This window comes from Natator depressus, chromosome 6 (assembly GCF_965152275.1).
Source record: "Natator depressus isolate rNatDep1 chromosome 6, rNatDep2.hap1, whole genome shotgun sequence".
Lineage (NCBI taxonomy): Eukaryota > Metazoa > Chordata > Testudines > Cheloniidae > Natator > Natator depressus.
Window position 1 is genome coordinate 121,898,975 of NC_134239.1, and position 21,395 is coordinate 121,920,369.

The 21,395-nt window shown below is 46.7% G+C and overlaps 1 long non-coding RNA gene across 1 annotated transcript; it reads right to left on the minus strand.

Annotated features, from left to right (window-relative positions):
* Window positions 1–2,037: 2,037 nt before the first annotated feature.
* Window positions 2,038–16,439, minus strand: LOC141990225 (uncharacterized). The gene is made up of 6 exons (XR_012640111.1): window positions 16,333–16,439; window positions 15,018–15,133; window positions 12,972–13,109; window positions 10,382–10,512; window positions 6,460–6,599; window positions 2,038–4,298 (listed from the first exon to the last, which is right to left on the minus strand). It is a non-coding gene; the product is annotated as an uncharacterized LOC141990225 (long non-coding RNA).
* Window positions 16,440–21,395: the final 4,956 nt, after the last annotated feature.

A 21,395-nucleotide genomic window follows, 5' to 3' on the forward strand; every position in this document is an offset into this window, starting at 1 on the left:
GTAAGCTTCTGGTCTGGAAAGAAAGTCCCTGCTTGGAGCTTTCTATACAGGCCAGTGTTCCTGAAGATGCCTGCATCATGCACCTTCCTGGACCACCTTATGTTGATGTCAGTGAAACTCCCACGGTGATCCACAAGCACCTGCAACACCCTGGAGAAGTACCCCTTCCTATTGATGTACTCCATCGCAAGGTGGTCTGGTGCCAAAATTGGAATATGTGTGCCAACTATCGCCCCTCCAGTTAGGGAAATCCATTTCTGCAAAGCCGTCCTCTATTTCACTCACATTTCCCAGAATAACTGTCCCAGGGCCGTCCTTAGGCATATACAGCATATGCGGCTGCATAGGGCACCTGAAAATTTGAGGCATCCCTGGGTCTTAGTGTCCACCCTCCCGCCTCTTCCCATCCCTGTTCTGACCCTTCCTGCAGGCTCCCACCACCGCTGGCTGCTGCAGCCTGGTGAGTCTTCCTCGGAAGGGGATCTAGTACTTAAAAGAGAAAAAGCCTTCCAGCCTGCCAGACCAATTAGCACAACACTGAAACTGTTAAAGAGCCATTCAAGTGGTGATGAAGCCATTTAACAGGCATTTGCCAACCTCCAGGTATATACTGTCAGTTTCTGAATTTAATGACAAAAACAGTTGTGCATTACTGTAATATTTACTCAGAACATGTTAGTCTACAGGACCTTAGTTTAACATTTACTTTAAAAATATTTCATCAATGTGTTGCTGAATCTTATAAAATCACATCGCTAAAAAATCCTTGTATAGATTTTAGATACACAGTCTGAGTATTCATCTTTAGCCTTAAATGCTTGGATCTTCAGACATATAGTTTTCTAAATAAATCCTTCAAAAGACCGCCCTTATCTAAAATACACATGCGAGCCCGGGCAGCCATTGGGCATAGGGGCTCCAGTTTCATAATACTGCATAGGGCCCCATAAATACTAAGGATGGCCCTGCACAGTCCTTCGTAGCAGGATGTGATTAATTGCCCTGCACACTTGCATTAACGCAGCCCCAACAGTCAACTTCCTGACTCAGAGCTGATTCGCGACTGACCGGTAGCAGTCTGGAGTCGCCAGCTTCCACATTGTGATTGCCACACGCTTCTCTACCGACAGCACAGATCTCATTCTGGTGTACTTGTGCCACAGTGCTGGGGCAAGCTCTGCACAAAGTTCCGGGAAGGCAGTTCTGTAGCCACAGCTCGTCATCCCAGACCTGCATGACAATACTATCCCACCATTCAATGCTTGTTTCTCAAGCCCAAAAGGGATGGTCCACCATGTGCAGCTGTTCTGTGAATGCCAAAAGAAATCTAAAGTTGCTCCTATCCATATCACACACAATCTCAGGCAGCTGGGAGTCTTGTTCAGTTAGCAAAAAGAAAAGGAGGACTTGTGGCACCTTAGAGACTAACAAATTTATTTGAGCATAAGCTTTCGTGAGCTACAGCTCACTTCATCGGCTGCTACTCTGAAACCTGCTCAGTTAGGAACTTCATGATTAACTGCACTGCCATTCGTGATTCGTTAATGACAGTTATCAGAGCATATGAGAGCAGTGCGGGATCCATCCCTTCCCACAAAGATGCTGGGGTTCACAGCAAACAAGAGCCATTGAAAAATGCCACGAAAGAAAGCCACAAGCCCATGGAATGCTGGGACGGAAAACAATGCAACATGGGACATTGAGCCCGGTCCCAAGATGCGCCACGATCGGCTCTGCCCTCCCACAAGACCTAGCGGCAGAAGGTGTCAAGCTGCACTGTGGAATAGGTACCCACAGAGCATTGCTCACACGGTCGATGATAGTGCCCCAATTACCGACAGAGGAAGTGAGTGTGAACGTTCAATAACGATTTTTATTTTATTGCTTTTTGAGCATCAACATGTCTTTTGTCGACAAAACTCTGTAGTGTAGACAAGGCCTTAGCTTGTCACCCAGTCTTTTGGGTCAGCTACTTCTTTGGGGAGTTTAAAAAAAAATAAATCTGTTCCTAATTGTGAGGGCCCAGCTCTTTTGAAAAATCTGGCCCCCAGTTTGAGAAAACCCACTAGCTCACCATACAAGTTGCTTTGAGTAGAAAGACTTAACTGTCCTTGCAGCCCCCACATCCGCCCCCAACCCCAGACATTTTATAAGGTGGAGCAGTGTAGGGATCGTGGGCCTTGGGTCTAACTCACTGGGCCCTGAACATTACAGAGCCCCGGTTCTTCTGCCTCGCAGCCACCTTGCCAGCGGAGGAAATGGACGGTGATTCGTAGTAATTGAATGAAATAAAACACTGCACGGCAATTTTAAATAGTTTCGTTCACAGGTAAATTAGGCTTTAATTAAATGGTGTCAGCTAATATACTGACCATAGATGCAGTAATTGCTTTCTTTAAGAGGCAGCACAGGAATATCTCCGCTTTAGTAAAGTGATCATCATGCTCATTTAACCCAGCAGACGTATAAACAGCCAGGTTGCTTGGGTCAGCCCTCGTACGGGCAAAATAAAAGTTAGCTTTTCTCCCCTGAGAGCTGCATGTTTTTTTCCATCACTTTGGGCCCAATCCCCACTGGCAGGATTGGGCTTTCCTCCTTTTCCTTTCCCACACTAAGGGCCCTCTCCTTGCCACGCAGAGGATCAGGCCTTAAGGACTATCCTGAGTAAACTCTAGCTACGTTAAAGATCCTTGGTCTTTGCTCAGGGCACACAAGGGAAAGGTGGGCTCCCTGCACTCTCCTCTCCAAGCCCCTGAACTCCTATGCAAGAATAAGGCCCTTAGTGGTGGCTTTAGTGCCTACAGCCCTTCTTAAAAGGGTGAAGGCCCAATCCAACACCCACTGAAGTCAATGGGGTTAGTGGTGTAGCCCACTCACTTCCCCAGCAAACCAGGGAGCTTGGGAGGGACTGCATCTCTTCAATCCTCTTCCCCTCAAGTCTCCCCAACTCTGTGCCATGCCTCTATGACACAGTCTAGTCCTAAAGAGGCACACACACCCTCAATTTACTTATAGACACTCAACTCCCATTAAGCAAATGTTGATTTCAGTTAGAAGAACATTTCTCAAACGCTGGAAAGCTGAGCCCCCTCTGCCTTCAGAAAAATAAAACCAGTCACTGCTCTGCAACCCTGCAACATGTTGTTAAAGGCCCAAATACATCTGAATTCAGACATCTTCCTTGCCCCACCCGCCCAGGTGGGGATCTCCAAGCTGTGAGTCCTCCCCTCCTTTCTTACCCACTTTGGTGAGCAGTGAAATGGTGAACAATGCTGACCTTTAAAGCAATATTACTGGAATCTGAGCTGAAGGGAATGGGAAAGTTCAAACTTCAGAGCTATTGTTTCAGGCTCTCTTCAAACTCAGGTCAAGGCTACACTACTAACGTTTTCTTACATGGCTGCGTGAGTCAGAGGTGTGCCAAGATGTAACTTGTGACCACCATAGCTATGCTGGCAAAAGCTTTTCCCAGTATGATCCTGGAGTATGCCACTATGGAGGGCTTTTGCCAGAATGAGCTGCATCCACAGCAGGAGCGCTTTGCTGGGATAGTACACCAGTGGAGCAATACCAGCCTAGCCTTCCAAGTGTGGGCCAGGCCTCAAGCTGTGAAGGTTTTCTTCTCAACAAAAGAACTAGATACTTACTTTATTTTTTTTAAATGAAATCTGAGACTAGAGAACAATTGAGAGGTCTGTTTTTGCCCCTGGCTAGTCCTTTGTGCCCCCTCAGGGAGCAGTAATCTACTCTGTGAGAAACACTGTATTGGAGTGATTGTTCGAGTTTGTGCAAGTCTTAGCCAAAATAAAATAGCCTTTCGATAGGAGCTCTGGGAGTCTATCCCCTCTGCTGTATGGTGGAGACGAAGAACAGCTCTCACTAGTTAATTCTGATAGAGCTCACAGTTTTCTTGCTCTACAACATACTTGCATATTTTAACTTCTATCTTCTTTTCCGCTCCTAAAAAGAGACTTTATTTCAGCTTTGGCTGCTGTTTCTCATTTCTCATTCACGTCAGATGAAACAATTAAGCATTATTCTTATTTAAAAAACCTCTACCCCACTAATAGAAGAAAGACGGGATTTCAAGGAACTCCTCAGCGCTAGGGCACAAACCAGTTTTACAAAGCATCTACAAAGACTTGATTTTATAAGTGCGTTACTTTCCTATTTGGGGCAAAGCCGAACGACAAAATCCCCAGACTAAACTGGCCTACTGTACAAAACGTTATAGCAAAACAATATACACACATTGGTATTAAACACAGATGATGATAGAGAAAACATAAAACCTTTGCCTGTTGTACAGAATAGGAGAAAAAACAGAATAGAATCTCATGTCTGAAATACTCCTCTTTAAGACCCAGATTCAGGAAAGCACTTAAGCATGTACTTAACTTTAAGTTAAGCAAAAAGCCCTGAAAGAACTTAAGTCATACATATGTGAGGTGCGTTCTCCAAAAATATGTATAGAATAACAGTTAATAAAAATACTTAGCCTTTATGGGGCATAGATCTCCAAGTGCATTACACAGAGGTGGGCAAATGGCATTTTCTCCAGTTTACAGGTGGAGACGCTAAGATAGAGAATGGTTAAGTCAGGGGTTCATGTACCCCTCAGGGTTCGCAGAGGTCTTCCAAGGGGCACATCAACTCATCTAGATATTTGCCTAGTTTTACAACAGGCTACATAAAAAGCACTAGCAACGTCAGTACAAACTAAAAATTCATACAGTCATTTGTTTATATTGCTCTATCTACTATACACTGACATGTAAGTATAATATATTCCCATTGATTTATTTTATAATTATATTCTAAAAATGAGAAAGGAAGCAATTTTTCAGTACTAGTGTGCTGTGACATTTTTGTATTTTTATGTCTGACTTTGTAAGGAAGTAGTTTTTAAGTGAGGTGAAACTTGGGGGTACACAAGACAAAACAGACTCCTGAAAGTGGTATGGTAGTCTGGGAAGACTGAGAGACACTGAGTTAAGTGACATGCACAAGATCACACATTGTGTTGCCAGCTTGCACTTTTGTCATAACACGTGGTGTTCTTCTTAAAAGCCCCAACTCCTGGAGTCAGGTGATTATGGGAAAATCTCAGTTTTCATTAAAAAACATTTCTAGCCCTCTTGGTTACAGAGCTTGCGGGAAAAAAAATCATAATTATTGTTAGGCTACTCATTATATTTTTGGTCCCAACAATGCTGTTTGAACACTTGATGTTGGCAATGTTGGCAATGTTGCATGGAGTCAGTTGTGAGCGGAATGCAGGTGAGGGTCATGCGTTGCGTTGTGCAGGAGGTCAGACTAGATAACTATAATGGTCCCTTCTGACCTAAATTCTATGAATCTATGAATCATAAGCCCATTTTACAGATGGGTTAAACAGAGGCACAGGGAGATAGCTTTGCCCAAGGTCAAGCAAGTCAGCTTCAAAGCCAGGAGTACAACTCTGGGTGCATGAATTCTGCGCCTGCCCTATCCGCTGGACCATACTGCCCCTAGTATTACATGTCCCGGTGATGCATACTATAACTAGGCTCAAGTTATAAAAAAAATGTCTTTAGGTCTGGGCTCTGAGCAGGACTTGTGGTGGGTTAGGGTACAGAAGTGGCTGTGCAGCCCCCATATTCTGGAGCCAACCAGGGACCACAGATGTCCTCAGTGTAACTTAGAGCAGCCTCAGGGATTGCTTTTGTTGCAATGGCTTCCTATGGACCATTCCAGAGTCCCAGAATAGCCAGAGCACAATGTGTTCCAGCCTCAACTCCTTCTTTCCCTGAGATGTCCCTCCCAAACTCGTCTCCAGTGTGACTCTACATAAGGGACAGCAAGTGGTCAGGAAGCAGTGTAGGGCTGTTCTATGGGCCCTGTGCTGCCCAGGGAATCTCCCTTGTATGCTGGCAGAATCAGCATGCTGGGCCACAGCAGATTCTAGTGGCAAGGGGCTCGATTTTGAGCCCCAAATTTCCAGGGTTTTAGGGTCCAGGGAATTTGCCTCAGCCTATTCAGGGTCCATTTTCAAAATCTGGATTCAGGTTCTGTCTGCAAATGCTCACAAAGCACAGGGTGTTTGTGTAACCCACACACCTCCTTGGTGTGGTGTTCTGTTCCCTCTAGTGGCACCGAGACCACTTAGAGATTAATGAATCTGCTACTGCCTTAGCTAAGGGCCATGTGTCTTTTAGCTCATGCAGTAGAGAGGCTCATGCATTTAGCTCCAGAGGTCCCAGGTTTGATCCTGCCTGAGGATGACTTGGGTCTGTCGGTGTTACACTGGGATACAGGGACCATCACTAACTGTGACCTTTACCATTGCCTCTCATTGTGAGCCACACAAAGGCTATTCCCCACTTGCCCCTGCTCCTAGCTCTCTCCTTGCCACCCAGACGTGCTGTAGCCATTAGGATCCCAGCACAGTTGAATTACCAAAAAAAAAAAAAAGGATACACGGCTCAATGGACATCAGCTTGTAACAAGCATTCTGCATTGTAGGCTGGGAAGAAGCCCAGATTGGCCATCAGGAGTAGGAACCCCATAGGTGACTGACCATCTGCACACCTCCACGCAGCTGTTCCGTTTGCATTGACCTAAGGAGATCAGCAGAGTATTAGGAAAATTAACAAGAAAGAAAGAGCATTAGCTCAACAATCTGAATCAACCCCAAAGCCACATGGCTGTGGAATGCTAGTTATGTGATCCAGGGTATGAGCCACCTACATTGTCTGAACGAATGACATTGAAACTCCCTGGTAGCCAAGCCAGGGAGTTGCGGGAGGGTCATGTTGTGGTTTACCTCAGAGAAGCAGGCAACCAACATGTTACCTGGAGAAGTGCCAGGACAGGAGGGCAACTTGATGCATGCTTGCAGCCCTTAGTTAACAACAGCCCGAATCTAATGCACACAGGGATAAACGAAGCTTTGTCTAATCTAATCGAAGAGCTGTTTTTCAGGACTTAATTTGGCTGAATTCTCAGCATTCTCCTGCCTACTCTCTTAGACACCCACCAAGAAACAACAGCAGCCGCACTCCAGGCCTGAAAACCCACTGGGATTACAGCCATTTCCTGCACCTAAGCAAACAAATTCTCTGAAACTCACATACGTTTCACATTAAACACAGTGTGTCAAATTAAAAACGCCGTCATTAAGTTAATGGTTTTCCCAGGCTCGGAGTTGAGACGGGAGCATAGATCCATCTCTTTAAGCATATCAGCTGGTGTTTGCTGTTTATTGGAGAGCTTGTTTAGCTATTATGCAGCACATGAGATACTCTGGCTTACTCTTTAAACATAAGTGACCAATTAAGAAGCGGGGTGGGGGCTAATGAAATAATTTAACTGAAGCCAAATACAAGGAAGGGCCCTAACTCAGACATATTTATAATCTCAGCGTTGTGGAGTGACCTTTGCTTTTATCTTATATTCGTTTGGTAAATTTGATATAAAACTACATTTACCCAAATAGTCCAGCTGTGTAATACTGTTGGCTCTGACTTTCGAGGAGTGGCTGCCGGGTAAAGAATTCTTTCATTATGGAAATAAAGACACCCATTTTTACTGAGGACAGTGATTTAACCATTGGACAAATCTACTTAAGACGTTAAAAGGAACAAAAGGAAAACAAATCTATTTGTTTAAAAAGTGTGGGAGGCAAAAGTTTTCTTGAAGCAGGATTTAAAGCGGATACCATTAGCAGCGTATTGTTCTTTCAGATCTGTATCCATGACATGAGAACAAAATGACTGGATCTAGGAAAAACTTCTGAGTCTCATAGCAACAAAGAATATATGGGTTTTTTTGGAAATATAAGGCAAATCAGCACTTGAGTGCATCATTTGTGACTTTTTTGTTTCATGTGTTGTGTATGTTGCTGAACAACCTCCATGAAAATATGTTACATTAAAAGATATTTGTAATTCATTACAGCAGTCCAAAAATGTCAAAGGCTCAGGGCCACCCCCAGCTATTCTGGGGCCCTACGCAGCCCCCCCGGCCGCTGCGGGGTGTGTGGGGCCCCAGGCCTCCGCTGGCTCGGGGGGCAGGGGAGAACTTCCCCCCCCAGCACTCACCGGCAGTGCGGCTGGGGCCGGGTCGCTGCACTTCCCACCACCGGTGACTACAGGCCCGACCCTGCTACAGTCCTCAGGGAAGTGGGGGCGGGGCTGGCACGGGGAAGAGGCTGGAGCAGCATGCCAGTACTTTGCGTATGGGTGAGGACGGCCCTGCAAAGGCTGCTTTGGTTAAATTGTAATTATTATTAATACATAATAAGAATACCCAGCTTTCATATAGAACTTCTCATCAGGAGACCTCAAAGCACTTTACAAAGGCGGTCAGTATCATTATCCCCATTTTACAGATGGGTAAACTGAGGCACAGAGAGGGGCAGTGATTTGCCAAAGGCACCCAGTGGCCAAGCCAAGGATAGAACACTGCTCTCCCAATTTAGAGTCTAGTACTCTATCCACTTGAAAGATAAACTGGCAAGAACACCTAAGGAAAAAAATTCAAAACTGCTCAGGTGACTTAGGAGCCTAGGTCCTATTTTCAAAGTGACTCAGGCACTTATCAGTCTAAGCTCCACTGAAAGTCAAGTTCTGACATGTTTACATTGGTAACTATACTTTAACTTCATTGCCACGGTTACAAAACAACATTCTAGGACAGGTGCCTTGAGAAATGAATCCTTTTCTACCTTTCGGTCCGTAGCATCCACAAAAAGAAGACTCTGATCTGCCACAGATCATTTCCTCAAAGACAGTCTCTCACCATCACCAGAAATGCTTGCAATCAACAGAGTATTTGGATCTTATTTCTTTCATTCCTCCACCATTCCCTCCCCACCCCCCGATGGCCATTTTATAATAGCAATCCAACAGCAAGAATGCTGTACAAAACTTCTTACATGTGTAAGACTAGCCTGGTGCTAGCTCTAGAATGGAAAGGGACCAGGGTGTGGGTGGTCTGGCCTAGCAGTCACAGCCGCGCAGGCATCTACGAGTCAAGGGCAGCCACGAGGCAGTAGTCAGCAAGCAGGGATCAGCATAATTGCTAGAGCCGGGATCAATTTGCAAGAGTCAGGGTCAGTCAGGCCAGGGTTGGAGACCAGAGCTAGTTACAGGCTGGAATCAGGAGGCAAGGGGCAGGCTGGGGTCAGATCCCTAGATCAGAAAGCAAGGTGAAGTCTGGAGTCGCAGCAAGCCAGAAGTCTGTCTGGCTGCCAAGATAACTTCCCGAGCCACCATCCAGAGTTAAACAGTGAGCATGGGCCAATCAGAAGGCTGCAGGGTGCTGTAGCTCTAGACCCTTTGGGTGGGTCTTCCTGTGGCACCTAATCTCCTCAGTGCTCCTTGAGGGTGGCTTTGTATGGCCTCCTGGTGGTGATGTGGGATGTCAGCTGACTCTACAGACCTAGGTTCTAGTCCCCCGGTGCCCTATGAGAGCATGCCACACAGGGAACAGACCTGCAGTCTGAGGAGAAAGGACTCAGGGATTAATCAGGCTTTTCATACGGTACTGGATGGGTACCTGGGGTCAGTGCTCTGCTACAGACTCCCTGTGTTACCATGAGCAAGTCACCAAATCTCATTCCATAGTGGTAAAACCAGGATAACAGTGCCCCTGACCAGCCAACGCAATGGGTCTTCAGATGACTCTACAGGGAAAGCCCTTCGTTTACAGGCAACCCCCATCAATTGGCTGCCCTTCCTCCTTTTCCCGCCTCCGGGGGAAGGGCAGCCAGTCAGAAGCACTGCACGTGCTATGGGACAGAGAGCCTGTTTGCTCGGCAGAGGCGGCAGGCAGAGCTCTCCCCGGCTCCTTGGGAGCTGACACGTTTCTCACAGGAGGGGGAGGGGATGCACAATTACTGCAGCAGCTCGGCTCGGTGAAAGGGAGGGCGGGAAGGCGGCAGCTGATCCGGTTTTCCAACAGGGAGGACGAAGAAGTGACCGTCAGGCTGAAGCTCGCCCCGGTGCAGGGCACCTGCATTGGACCCTATGCACTCCTAAGTCACAGACTGCCTGCTGGCTGGCACACCAGAAGGACTGGTTTGGTTCCACCACACGAGTCAGGACAGATTTTAGGAGAGCTGCCACAGAGATGTGCAGCCCCTGTGCAGCATGAAGCTCAGTCCCAGAGTGGGTCACTACGTGCCAGCAAACCAGGGAGCATTCCCCCACCCTCCGGCATGCAGCATTTCTTCCCCAGGCGTCGCCCCACCACCCACACCAGCTACGCAGGCTCTGTGGTAGAGATCACAGGACTTACGCCCTACAAAGCCTCTCTTCTGGATGCTTCAACCAGCATGAATACAGAATCCACACGATGTTTCTGTAGGAAAGTCCTATCTGCCCCTCTAGGTTCTTACCTGTCCCTCATCATTATGCTGGAGGTGCTCAATACCATCCGCACCCAAGTGCCTTGGTCCTCCCATGTTCCCGTTGTACAGGAAACATGCGATGATTTCCTTGCTGCTTGGCCAGATCTGCAATGAAGTCTCTGTGGGAAACATGACAAGACGTCAAATAGAAAAGACAAAATGTGGCCGTGTAATTAGGTGGCAGCACAGGTCCTGAGAGATGATTACAGTGAGAAAGCATGCCATATGCTTGGCTTGCTGTGTAAATCTTCCTTGGCCAGCATCACTACAGAATATTTTATAACATACGCTAGTCCCTTATGTTTGCTCCATTACTACCGTTCGTTGCCGAGTTCCAAATGTTTAACACAATTAACCTCTGACATTTCACTGAAAAGCTTCAGTATGTTCAAAGTAAAGCCAGCACCAGTGGCCCGTCCCCCAGAAGATACTCCTCGTGTCCCTGGTCCAGGGCACAGAGACCCTCCAGACGAGCCGGATTAAATCTCAAGCTGCTCAGACACATGCATGCGAAGCCGCCATCCGGTGGATGCAGGGTAATCATCCCAGCCTTTATTTTCAGGCCCTGAGGGCACTAAGAGCAGGTGCAGCTACATGTGTCAAATAAACAAAGTGCTGAGTGATTGAATTCAGCTCAAATCCCTGCTGTCCTATAGTGTCCTCTGCCCTTGCCCCACTTCTCTATCCGTCACGGAGATGCTGCACTTCGCAGCGTGGGGGAGAGGATCCCGAACGCCCCAGCGCACAGTCCAGGCCTTGGGGGACTAGGAAACCCATGATTTTTCCTGTGTTCATGCTGGAATATTCTGAAGGGTCGTGGTGCAGATTGTGACTGGCTCCTGCATGCTGCGGAGGCGGGAAAGGAGCAAGGAGCCTCCCCTGACCTGTGCACTGAGTGTGGGGGAGTGCAGGAACTGCCCTCTCTGTGTGGCCTCCACCCTGAGCACAGATCATTACCAAGAGGGTGGGGAGAGGCAGGGAGGAGGCGCAGTCCCAGCCCTGCTCTATGCCCCCTCCACACTGACCCACGGAGCTGGCCAGGAATGGACTGGAGATGAGCAGGCTGTTCTGGGTGCTGCAGCGAGCACACGCCCCCGGAGCTCCCTAAAGACCTGCCTTACCCAGCACAGTCCTTCATGGAGCGCCCCCTTGGGCAGAGGAAACCCCAACCCAGAGAGAGGAGGGGTCTCCTTGTGGTGCAGGCATTGGATTGGGACTCAGGAGATGTGGGTTCAGTTCCCAGCTGGGGCACAGAGGCTGTGTGACCTGAGGGAGTCAGATCGTCTTTCTGGGCTCAGTTCTCCACCTGCCAAACACCTAGATACAGTCTGTACTTACGTGGCCCCAGAACCGCAGTGTCATGAAATTGTATCCTCACAACATGCCTGTGAGTCAGAGAAGGGCTGTTATCCCCACTGGGCAGATGGCTGAACAAGGCACCAAGCAAGTAAGGGTAGGGCTACACAGCAGCTGGGAGGTGTCACTCTCAGCTCGGGTAGATATACAAATACTAGCCCTAAAAATAGCCCTGGGGGTGGCCAGGTGCATACCTGGGGAAGGGGTGGGGATTGCGTTCTGGCTGCTAGCCCAAGCCATCACTGTGTCCTCGCACCCACACAGTTATTGCTAGGTGCTACCTTGGGAAGAGCCAGTGTGTGTACATCTTCCAGCACGGGGAGTCACACCTCCCCGCTGCAGTGCAGATGCGTACCCTAAGTCAGCATTTCTCAACCTTTTCCATACTGGCTTGCTGCCTTCCTAAACTAGAAAAGGAGGACTTGTGGCACCTTAGAGACTAACCAATTTATTTGAGCATGAGCTTTCGTGAGCTACAGCTCACTTCATCGGATGCATACTGTGGAAATTGCAGAAGACATTATATACACAGACACCATGAAACAATACCTCCTCCCACCCCACTCTCCTGCTGGTAATAGCTTATCTAAAGTGATCATCAAGTTGGGCCATTTCTAGGTCCGGGAGATCACAGGGACTGGCACCTGTCTGGTCATGGAGAAACACTGCCTTCAGTGACTTGCCCAAGATCACATAGGGAGCATGTGACAGACTAGGGAATAGAACCTGGGTCTAATAAATTGTAGGTTAGCACCCTATCCACTGGGCCAACTTTCCACTCAGCCTTGGGCCCTCTTGTCTTTTTACATTGCAAGCTCTTTGGGGCAGGGCCTATCTATTTCTATGTGGATGTGCAATACCCAGCACAACAGGACCCCGATCTCAGTTTGGTCGGGGCAGGTTTACTGTAATACAAATTATAAATAGATAATGCTACCAGCAGGATCAGGGAGGTGCAGTTCTGCACTGTGCCCCATACAGGGCTATGGTTAAATGCCATGTGCTAGCCCTATGCAGCGTTGTTGTAGCTGTGTTGGTCCCAGGACACGACCCGAAGAAGAGCTCTATGTGGCTCGAAAGCTTGTCCCTCTCACCAACAGAAGTTGGTCCAATAAAAGATATTACCTTGCCCACCTTGTCTCTCACATTCTAGCCCTGCATTTTAAATTCTTCCCTTCTCTTTAAATACAGTATAGCTGCCTTGGGGAACTTGTTTCTCAACCTGTTTCAAATTAAAAGACCGGAAGCTCAGAGAGATTTTCTGAACTGTTGTCCTCCAGGGTGTTCCTTTTCTTCCAGGGACAAGGCACGGCACGTATTCTCCCTCACGAAGTGCGAAAAGAAAAAGAACACGAGGCTCCTGTGAACATGGAGAACGAGAACAGGGTTTTGAGCAACTTCTTTTTGACGAAATTGAGTAAAAGAGCAGCCATAGAAGACCCCAAAGGGATTCTATATATTCATGCAGCAGCTGCCTGCAGCACTACAAAAGCCTCGAGCCAAGTAACATACAACAAGCCTATGATTGAACCACTTATCATGTGCACAGCTCTGCTCTCATTCCCATGTCCGGCTCATAAACTTCACCTCATCTTTGACTGGCTGCAGTCATTCCCCCATATCCAGTCCCCCATATCCAGTCCTGTCACATCTTTCTCTCTTTCCAAGGCCTTGGTCATTATACACTCCTCCTCTCCCCTCCTTCAGTCCACCCAGAATGTACGGCCCAGCCACCTTTGGGTAGGTCGACACTGTGATAAAAAACCCCACAGCACTGAGTCTCAGAGCCCAGGTCAGCTGACTGGGGCTCACAGGGCTAAAAACTGCAGTGTTCACGTTTGGGCATGGGCCCAGGCTCTGAGACCCACCCCATCGCAGGGTCTCAGAGCCCAGGCTCCAGCCGGAGCCTGAATATCCACACTGCAATTGTACAGCCCCGCAGCCTGAGACCAAGTCAGCTGCAGCCATGTCACGTCTCTTTTATCACAGCGTAGACATACCCTTCCTCCGCCGTTACACCATCTGTCTCCTGAATCCCTGCGTTAGCTTAGGGCATCACATACAAGCCTCTCACTCTGCTCTTCATAGGGCCTACATAACCTCGCTGCCCTTTGAAAGACAAGCAGCGGAAGGGAGATCATGTACAATTCAGAACAACAGCAAGAACGGGGGCAAACCTGCCCTGTCTGAACTCCAGTGCTGCAACCCGAGGAGGGACTGCAGCTCGAGCAGACGTATCGATGCTAGTTTTACCCATGCTGGCACAGCTAGAAATAGCGGTGTAGACGCAGCAGTGTAGACGCAGTTGTACAAGCACACAGGGTGGCCTGGGTGCGTATTCGCATTGCTAGCCCATGCTGAACCCCCTGTTGCCACATCGTCCCTGCTATTTTTAGCTATCCAAGCACAGATAAAGCTAGAGAGGGTATGTCTACTCACACCACAGACTGCAGTTTAGACACACCCTCAGAGGGCTAGAAGAGCAGAAGACCGAGTGGCTAGGCAGCCATTCTGCAGAAAAGGACCTAGGGGTTACAGTGGACGAGAAGCTGGATATGAGTCAGCAGTGTGCCCTTGTTGCCAAGAAGGCCAATGGCATTTTGGGATGTATAAGTAGGGGCATTGCCAGCAGATCGAGGGACGTGATCATTCCCCCCTATTCGACATTGGTGAGGCCTCATCTGGAGTACTGTGTCCAGTTTTGGGCCCCACACTACAAGAAGGATGTGGATAAATTGGAAAGCGTCCAGCGGAGGGCAACCAAAATGATTAGGCGACTGGAACACACGACTTATGAGGAGAGGCTGAGGGAACTGGGATTGTTTAGTCTGTGGAAGAGAAGAATGAGGGGGGATTTGATAGCTGCTTTCAACTACCCGAAAGGGGGTTCCAAAGAGGATGGATCTAGACTGTTCTCAGTGGCAGCAGATGACAGAACGAGGAGCAATGGTCTCAAGTTGCAGTGGGGAAGGTTTAGGTTGGATATTAGGAAAAACTTTTTCACTAGGAGGGTGGTGAAGCTCTGGAATGCGTTACCTAGGGAGGTGGTGCAATCTCCTTCCTTTGAGGTTTTTAAGGTCAGGCTTGACAAAGCCCTGGCTGGGATGATTTAGTTGGGGATTGGTCCTGCTTTGAGCAGGGACTAGATGACCTCCTGAGGTCCCTTCCAACCCTGAGATTCTATGATTCTATGATTCTAAGACCTGAGTTGTGGAGAATAGGAGACGCTTGTAGGAGGACGAAGCTAACAGATAATACTTAGTCCTACCTTGAGTGCAGGGGACTGGACTAGATGACCTCTCGAGGTCCTTTCCAGTTCTATGATTCTATGAACATCCAGAGTGCAGCTGGGTGACTAGTGGGTTCCTCAGTTCACTGGCAATTCTGGGAAGAAAAAAAAAAAAAAGGGAAAAAATTGTTTCAAGTTTAACCAACAATTTTCAAATTTTCTGGTGAATCAAAAAGTACCCACACACAGACCCACCAAAAAACTCATATTTTGGGGTCAATTGAAATGTTTCATTTAAATTGTCAGCATTTTTTTAACATTTCTGATTTTTTTACATGAAATTAAAGAAAAATATGATTCACACAGAATTTTTTGAACCAAAAAATCGAAACATTTTGTTTCAAAAATGTCAAAATGAAATGTTTCGATTTTTTCAGGATTTTTTTTTTTCTGACCGAAACAATTTGGTGAAATGGACACAAATTCGCAGAATGTTTCAGTGAAATGGAATCAGCATTTTTCACTGAAAAAAGTTGTGTATGAAAAATGTCACCCAGCAATAATCCAGAACTCCACTCTGATGTGATTTAGGGATTCTTCCCCCGCAGTGCACAGTTCCTAACTCCATGACCCCCAGGAGCAGCTCAGCAGAAGCAATGCAGGAGTGGTCTGCTTTGTTACAGGACAAACAGACCATGTATTTTCACTGTGTGGTACCTTTTTATAATAAAATGAATATTGCCACATAATTCTCTGTGCACTGCAGACATTAGTGCAGTTGTGCTTCAGAAACTGGAGAGCCTGGCTGCATAATTTAGGTCTGAAGTGGCACATAGGTAGTAGGTTTAGCAATCTGGATCCTCAGATGGTGTCAACTGGTATAACTCCATTGGCCTCAGTAGATCTATGCCTGTTTATAGCAGCTGACGATTTGGCCCAGTATCTAATATCTTAGGGTTTTGTTCTGGGGTCTATCAGTGTATATCTGAGCATTTTCCAGGTTAAATGGTTGTCATAGCAAGGTCCTTTGTGGACTTCATGAACTTAATAATGGTAGTGGCGTGTTATTCTTTACTGAGCCATCGAGCATCCGCTTTTCCTCCCCTTTAAAAATATATTGTTGCACTAAACCCAGGCACGCCAAATTTCTGCCTGAAGCTGCTTCAAAATGACAGAGTGAAACAATGCAGCCAAAAGTGACTCTTAACTAGAGTGCTGTGAAAGTGACACTACAATTTATCATGTATCTACAGAGGAGATCAAGAGAAGACTAATCTGTATGCTTGGTGTTTTGTCTTCTTCTATTGCCTTTCCCCTCCCCCTCGAAATCAAACAAAACATGTTGTTTACTTACAATTAATTGGCATCTTTTAGCCGTCTGTCATCCTCACATCCCTCTAATGCTTGCCAAGAGTCTAACTGGGTTCTGGAGGGAGCTGTAACCTTTTGTGGTTCAAACTGATACGGCTGTATCTTACTCAAAGAAAGCAATATCTAAATCCTCCAATGCAGCCTCGAAGACAGATTCATAAGGAGCATAAGCCAGAACTGATTTGTCATGTCTCCTCACTGAGCAATAAGGGACGGATTATCTCACTAACATGCTAATTCTCACAGAATGCGCAGAGCAAAACAGGATGTTAAGATCCAGGATGAGTGTTTGAAAGAGGAAACATGGATAGCTCATGGGATTGGTTATTGGATGTTTTGCCTTTCATCTCTACCTCAACCAGCTCAAATTCTGGAGTGAACAAATTTATCAGCTGCCCCTTATTTTAGAGCCAAATATATCTTTGAGCACACACAAGAATGTTCCTTCCACAATAGTATACACGACACATGCTGATAATTCTCTTGTGTACCCTCTGTTTGCATCTTTGTCCTGCTGCTGGGTCCCAGAGCGTTGACAGGTACGTTGCTAACCAAATATTACAAGTTCAGTGGATACAATAAGCGAGCTGATGGTCTGTTTGATTCCACATCACAAAAACCACTGCCACAGTCGGTATCCTTGTTGATAGTCTCAGCAAAGAAACGAAGGATACAGTGAACTTGGAGCGGCAATCACCCACTCATCACCAGAGATGATCCTTGCACATCAGGGTTGAGGTTATTTGCTGGAGCAATGTGTTGATGCTAATTGACCGTTGTAAAACCTGCATGGTAAGGAAGACAGGGCTTCAGCCATGATGATTCAGAGAGTGGATCCCTTGTGTCCTGGACCACACAGAAGCAGAGGAATGTAGGACTGGAAGGGACTTTGATAGGCCATCTAGTCCAGTCCCCTGCACTCAAGGCAGGACTAAGTATTTCTAGACCATCCCTGACAGGTGTTTGTCCAACCTGCTCTTAAAAATCCCCAATTATGGAGATTCCACAACCTCCCTCGGCAATTTGTTCCAGTGCTTAACCACCCTGACAGTTAGGAAGTTTTTCCTAAAGTCCAACCTAAACCGCCCTTGCTGCAAATTAAGCCCATTGCTTCTTGTCCTGTCCTCAGAGGTTAAGGAGAACAATTTTTCTTCAACCTCCTTGTAACAACCCTTTACATACTTGAAAACTGTTATCATGTCCCCTCTCAGTCTTCTCTTCTCCAGACTAAACAAACCCAGTTTTTTCAATCTTCCCTCATAGGTCATGTTTTCTAAACCTTTAATCATTTTTGTCACTCTTCTCTGGAATTTCTCTAATTTGTCCAACTCTTTCCCAAAGTCTGGTGCCCAGAACTGGACACAGTACTCCAGCTGAGGCCTTATCAGTGCTGAGTAAAGTAGAAAAATTACTTCTCTTGCTTGTGTCTTGCTTACAACACTCCTACTAATACACCCCAGAATGATGTTAGCTTTTTTGCAGCAGTGTTACATATTGACTCATATTTAGCTTGTGATCCACTATGACCCCCAGATCCCTTTCCGCAGTACTCCTTCCTAGGCAGTTATTTCCCATTTTGTATGTGTGCAACTGATTGTTCCTTCCTAAGTGGAATACTTTGCATTTCTCCTTATTGAATTTCATCCTATTTACTTCAGACCATTTCTCCAGTTTGTCCAGATCATTTTGAATTAAAATCCAATCCTCCAAAGCATTTGCAACCCCTCCCAGCTTGGTATAGTCCGCAAAATGTATAAGTGTACTCTCCATGCCATTATCTAAATCATTGATGAAGATATTGAACAGAACCAGACCCAGGGCAGATCCTTGCAGAACCCCACTCAATATGCTCCTCCAGCTTGATTGTGAACCACTGATAATCACTGAGTACCAGTTGCCAACTGGTTGTGCAACCACCTGATAATAGGTTTGTCCATTCCCTTGCATTGAGGGCTAAGCCACAGGATTCCACTTACAAATCTACTATTGGCATTCTCTATCTTCCTCTGGCTCTACCTCTCCCTGGGCTCAGCAATAGCTTCCCTGCTGCTGAGTATTCATCTATTTATCTTGGGTGCTAGTGAAAAACCCATTGCCACAGCATCTAACCACAGATATTGTTCCAATTAGGAATTTACAAGGATAGCAACATTCAGAACAAAATCGTCTCCCACACTCCTGAGCAATGGGCAGGACTGAGATCACCCTGCTGATATAGACTGTTCTGCTACTGTTTTTCCCAGTTTGTGGTTCAGACATAAAGTTACTTGCTGAAAATTATCTACAAATTAGAACCATGGAGAAGGTCTGGTTGGGGGGTTCTGCCGGTCTTATCCTTGGTTGCTTGGGCTGGCATTGGTGCGTGCAGGAGGGAAGCCGCACACCACTGGAGAAGTAAACACGTGACAAGAATATGTTTGTTACAGTAGCTTTGTTTCAAGTTTCGATAGCTACCAGAGGCTGGTTGGTGTCAGGAAATGCTGCTGAGACACAACACACCATTTTTAGGTGGAAATGGAGGAAATGCAACCAGACAGAGAGGCTATTTATCTATTTATGTCTAGCATTAAGTGTTTCTCTCCCTTCTCCTCTAGTGAGCTGTCCGTTTCCTGGTTGGACATGCACGTGTTATGGTTGTGCTATTGTAACACATACCAACACTGTGCATTCAGATCACAAGGCTGGATCCAGCCTGGCTTTCACTCTATTTTGTGTTTTAATGGCTAATAATCCCAATATCCACCACACAGGATGGCTTCAGACACAAGCAATGCCACTGAGTGCTTGCAGCCCTGCACTTTTTGGGCCTCGCAATCTAGTGCTGTCTTGGGAACTCACCCTCAAGCCTCCTTGCAGCAGAAAAGGCAAAGGAGGCAACTCAGTGTCCAATGGCTCTCTCTCTTGTCCTGGTCCCTTCAGCCACTTGGGGAGCTGGTCTTGGTTGTGGCCCCACAAATCATAAAAGAAGGATGTTAACTACTGTGGAATATGGGGGTGTTTCTCCTTGCCGCCTGGAAGAAGAATAGCACCACGGCTAGGCAAGTAAATAACTAAATATTTGTGCTCAGCTTCCCTGTTCATTTTTGAGAGCCAACTTATGTTGTGCCCTTTGCTTGCAGCTCACTGGTGATTCGTTCAATGGGAGAACTCTGGGGGTGGGGGTGTTCAAAAGCACTCCATGCTGGCCTGCCTTGGCTCCCTCAGAAGTTAATGATGAATCTGCCCTTGGCTTCCCTGGGAGCAGAGGTAGGCCAATGCAGAGAGCTCTTGAAAACCCCACCCAGAGGCTGACTTTAAGTACACAGTCCTGCTCCCATAGATTTGTAGTGATGGTTCTGGATGATTGGAGATACAAGAAGAGAGTGCATACCTTTCTTACGTGTCCTCTGACTACCTGATGTTCTGATGGACTAATAGCTCACACCATCTGAACCTTCTGAACACAGCAAGTATTTAAACATTCTGACAGGCCTAGTTCAATTAAATTTATCGAAGTCTGGTTGATTCACCGTCATGCTGGCCACTCCAGCTCTCATCTCCATGATCTTCTCTAAGCCACCCACCCGCTCCACACAGCGCTGCGGGTAAAACCTGGTCCAGAGCTAAGCAAAAGCTCCCGAGCACCTTACCAGCTCTCTAAGAGTTGATCCACAGCAAGATAGTGCTGCTTTATGCTCATGTTAAACTGCTGCTGTAGAGATCCTGTGTGGGTAGCAGCTAGCGTCATTCACCTCTGAGATCCCAGACGAGAGAAGAACTCAGGCAGAAACAGGAATTCATGCAGTGAGATCACTCCACCACTATATTTTCACGCCCGCTCAGATGATGATCTCCTGTGGAATGTTGTAAATGCCCTCAATAACATTGCAGGAGAGTATCATATTGTAATGCATCCGATGAAGTGAGCTGTAGCTCACGAAAGCTTATACGCAAATAAATTGGTTAGTCTCTAAGGTGCCACAAGTCCTCCTGTTCTGTTTGTGAATACAGACTAACACGGCTGCTACTCTGAAACATATTGTAAGAAGTTCATTATTATTAATCTGTATTATGGTCGCACTTGGAAGCCCCAGTTGCTATTATGCCAGGTGCTGTGAGAAACAATGCCTATCTTGAAGAGCTCACCATCTGAGTACAGCAGCCATATAAAGGGTGAGGGGAAAGAGAACACACAAGCAGAAGATGGGGAACTGAGGCACAAAGTGGCTTGGCCAAGGTCCCATAGGGAGCCCATTTCAGAGCTGAGAATTGAACCCAGGTCTATTGAGTCCCAACCCACTGTTTGCACTATAAGATCATCCTTGTTCCAATTTCTGCCCCTCTAGCCAGAAGATCAGCATACTTTCTGTTATTTTTATAATGCTATAACAATGATATAATTCACTGGCCCCTTTAAAGCCCATCTGCCACTCTTCTAAATTTTTTTAAGACAATCATATACATGGTTGTGTATCCAGATCTAAAACATTTAAGAAGGAATATGAGGTGCTCAGATACTGGGGGCAGTGATAAGCAGGGTGCATATGCCTAGACGTAATAGAATAGACTTTCTTAACATGCAGGAGAGTGGCTAGCAATCTAGGATGCACCACGTCAATGCAAGGTAATTCCTTTCCTGTCATGGTCTCCTGCTGGGTCACCACAGTAATGCACAGCATTGCTTCATTTTCTTGTGAAGCCAATACAATTCGGCCATGTCACCACAATATCTGTACTGGACTGGGTCTCTTATTGGCTGTGAAGCACTAAAGTGTGAGCCTCAGAGAATCGGTTCACACAAACATTCTGAAGTTCAAATGTTTTCCCAAAGCATAGCTGAACTTTCCTTGAACCTCTTTGGTCTGGAAATTAGGCTGGCAATGTGAGAGACACAGATGTTCTCATGAGATTCCTGGCTCCTCATGAATCCAGCGAGGTCTATTGCAAGGAGAGAGAGCTTTTCTTCTGGTGCTTTGGTTCCTTCAGCTTTAACTACTGCCCCAAACCAGGAAGGCCTTTGAGTTCTGTCCAACTTTCAGAGGATGCTTTGGACTTGTTCTAGGTGGA